The 4,167-nt window shown below is 33.9% G+C and overlaps 1 pseudogene; it reads left to right on the top strand.

The window, feature by feature from the left end:
- Positions 480-3,671, top strand: LOC104739215 (annotated as a pseudogene).

The following is a 4,167-nucleotide window of genomic DNA, read 5'->3' as shown; positions in this document are numbered from 1 at the left end:
TCACGTCACCAATGGATCTAGATACCTACAAAGGAACAAACATATCTTATTCTTTTCAACTTCGATCTCCAGGGTTTATCTTGAGTCTTGACATGGCAAATGAACAAACATATCTAGGCGTTTGAACCTAGTATATATAAAGAAACAGTAAGAAAAAGAATTAACATAAGGCATATTTGAGACAACTTACACCAACCTAACCAACAAAATATACTTTCAATTGTGGCTAAAATAAATGGTTTATGGTTAGTAGCTTTGTGCATTTACTTATTTTTCACACGCTAAAATAAGAATAAAGTACAATCCAACATCAAAAGCCAAACTAAAGCCGAGAACTGGTAATAATAACCAATCAGAATTCGACCACATCTGATATTTTAATGTTCCTGTCTTTTTTTTTTCGTTTTTATTATTTAGGTCGTTTATTAACCATCACACATTTATAAATATCTTGTGGTAGGACAATTGAAAGCAGAGGAAAATGAAACCGGGTCTGTGACGACGTGAGGACATGATCACTTGTTAGAACACGTGTCAGGTAACAGCTGATGCTCGCGTCCTTACGTCTCTGCGATGATTGAGCACAATTCGTAATAATCACATGATAAATAAGTAGAGATAACTCTCGAATCCGTTGTTTTCTTCATTGGGCGAGACACTTCATTCATTACAAGCGGGAAAGTATTCTCTGTTTTTATCCGATTCATACCCAGGCACGCAAATTCTCTCGTCATCTCTCTCTCATCTTTGTTTCTATCTTCGTTTTATGTGATTGGAATATCAGAAGATTGTTCCAAGTGGATACGTTCGAATTTTTAAAAGTCTTATTATGTCTATGTCTCTGTTTTATGGATGGTCTGAAACCAGGGGTTTAGATTTTCGTGTTCGAGTTTTGATTTTACTTCAGGATGATTTGAAATATTAGCTTCCCATTTACCTGTATTTTGACTCAGGGAGTCACGGGTTGCTGAAAAGTTTTTAAATTTTTGGATTTTAAGCAACCATGTACTATCATCTTCTGGTTAACTTATTTAACTCTAGTTAACCATGTTTTATCTTTATGATTTTATTAGTTTTTTTTTTTTTTTTTTTTTTTTTTTTTTTTTTCTNTTTTTTTGTGTGGACAAACATGATTTTTATTGGGATAGCTAATCACATTACTTACCTCTCTGTTTACATAATCTTGAAACAGGAGACGATGGCTCGTTACCACATGGGATCCCTGATCTTGTTCTTAGTTCTTGCTCTGCTCGCAACAACCATATCACCGAGCCAAGGCTTTCTAGGTACCGGGACAAAGATAAAATCCGAAGTATTTTTCTCACCAAAACTGGTGATGAGTCCAGGATCAGTTTCAAATTCTTACTTCTTCGACATGGAATTCCCAAGAGGGCATATCGGCCTCAAAGGTTTCGATGCTGAATTAGTTGACGAAGCGGGCAAACCCGTCCCTCTACATGAGACATATGTCCACCATTGGAATGTCTATCCTTACTATGCGCGTAAAGGTTCTTCTAAGCTTCCACGTCAAGAAATGTTTAAGAATAATGGATTTTCAAGGAAAGATTCCGGAAGCAATCTTGATTCGACATCGGATATTATTATTGCTAAAAACGGAGGGTTGTGCATGAATACACTCATATATTACTTTGGGTCAGCATCTGAAACCCGCCATACCTCCTCGTATATTCCTGATCCTTACGCTATTGAAATCGACAATCCTGAGGAAAGACCTGATGGCTATGAATTCAAATGGCATCTTAACGTTCACGCAATAGACACCAGAGGTGTGGAAGACAAGAGAGGATGCTTAGAATGTCTGTGTGACTTGTATAATGTAACAGTTGATGAGTACGGTCGTGCTTTAAGACCCGGATACAAAGGAGGTTTAGACTGCTGCTACGATAAGACTCAATGTCGGGTGAAAAGCGGTTTTGACAATGGGGAGAAAACAAGAAATCTGTATTTGAAGTATACCTTGAGATGGGTTGATTGGGACAACACTGTTTTGCCCGCTAAAGTTTATGTTTTCGATGTTACAGATTCTTGGAAAAGATCAATAGGAGATAGCATAGAACATAATTGCCATGTCAGTAAGAACTTCCCTATCTGCTTAATTCTGTTACTTGGACTTCATTCTCTAACAATATTAATAGGGTCTTTGTGTGCTTTTTCAGGTGGAATACGAGGTGGAACCGTGCAAAACCAATTGCGATGGATGCATTGATGTTAAGAAAAATAGCTTCATGATACCATTTAGTGGGTAAATTATCTACGGCGTAGCTCACCAACACGTGGGTGGTATCCGTGCTGCTCTGTCCCGAGAGGTAACTAAATCTGGTTTAGTTTAAGGCTACTTCAAAAATCGAAAAGATTGAAAACAAATTTGAGACTTTTGTGTTTGTGGATCAGAACGGTGAAGGAATATGTACCTCGATGCCTAAGTATGGAAATGGAGTTGAACCTGGAAACGAAGCTGGTTACGTTGTTGGAATGACGTCATGTTATCCTGCTGATCCAGTGAAAGTGAGCTATGGAGAGACATTGAGTTTGGAGGTTAATTACAGTAGTGCCGTTGGTCATACCGGAGTTATGGGACTCTTTTACATCCTCGTTGCTCAGCAGTTGCCTGAACCAGAAAACTCCTTGCTTAATCTTTTTCAGGTAACTACTCGGTACTGAATATTGGTTTAAATCAAACTGGTTTCAATACATATACATATAACTAGGTAGCAATCCCCACTATGTGCGGGATAAATCTATGCAGATATTAGTGTTATGAGTCAAATTATTTTTAGTATCTAAAATTCGTTTGTAAAAAAAATATATATAACCTGTTAGAATATGTTTAGATCAAACAATTATGTATTAACTAAATATATAATCCGCTATTTCTTCAATTCATGCAAGATTTTAGATTTTTTAAATATATTTTTTTTTTTTTGTGTAAGAATATGTTTGACCTGTGAAATATTATACCAATGGTATTAAATAAGTCAATTGACTATAATAATGATTATTGTGATAATTTTATTTTGGAAATTTTAAATATGTGAATATTAATCAATTTTCGTAATAGGTGAATAAATTCGGATTTTGAAAACATTTTAGATCTATAATTTTATATTTTAATAATTAAATATGTTATAAAAATGATTAAAATTGAAATGTGTGATTTTTTTAATTAATTGATATGGAATATTCCTTAATCATTCAATAGCAATTATGTATAAATATCCAAAAAAAATGAGGACAATAAATTTATTAGTGTCTCGAACTCTCTAACGACGACACATCATCATATTTTTTAGAATGATTCTCTATTAATATATAGAGGATATGTTTGGGAGATATTGCCATGTGATTACTTTACTGACGTTAGTATATGTTACTTCCTTATAGGCACCTGCGAGAAGCGTGAGATTTATAGCATTTTTGGCTGTGACGGTGGTGGTGGCGGCAGTGGTTCTAATAGCCGCCGTGGTATACAAAAGGCAAAACCGGGAAGATGGTTACCAATCTCTAAATACATGAAAAAGAGTAAAACCATGCATGTCGACTACGAAAAATAAAAATAAAAAGTAATTTTGTTGTCATCTTCTCTTATGTGATGTTATTTCTCAAACATAATTAGTACATGGCTTTGTCAAAGACATCACATTCACACGATATTTCATGTCTTAATTAAAAATATTAAAAAAAAAATTATAAATGTCGAACTAAATAAATCCTCCTCTCACATTCTTTGGTTAAATACCCCTTCATGGCTTCCTTATTCAACTACATTCCATTTATAAAGTACAAGTTTATTTTTTTGTGTCGTGTGAATGTGATTGATTATTGTTAGATCCGGCCACCTCAAAAAGAAATAAAACTCTTTCGGTAATATATGTATGGCTATCATTCTCCTTTGAGCTAAGCTCCAACACTAATATGACATTAGAACTAAGGTTTATTAAATACTAGAAAGTAGTCCACGCGATGCGTAGGTTATATATGCATTATTAATTTGAATTAAAGAATGGAGTTTCTATTTAATTGTATATGAAATGTAAATGTAATTGTTAATATATGTATTTAAAATTAATTTTCATAATATTAAATTTTAACTATAATATTTTAATATATATTTGTTATATGATACTTCATAGAAGAGTCATTTTGAGA

The sequence above is a fragment of the Camelina sativa genome, chromosome 2 (assembly GCF_000633955.1).
Source record: "Camelina sativa cultivar DH55 chromosome 2, Cs, whole genome shotgun sequence".
In the NCBI taxonomy this organism is placed as follows: Eukaryota; Viridiplantae; Streptophyta; class Magnoliopsida; order Brassicales; family Brassicaceae; genus Camelina; species Camelina sativa.
This window is presented reverse-complemented; position numbering and strand designations above follow the sequence as displayed.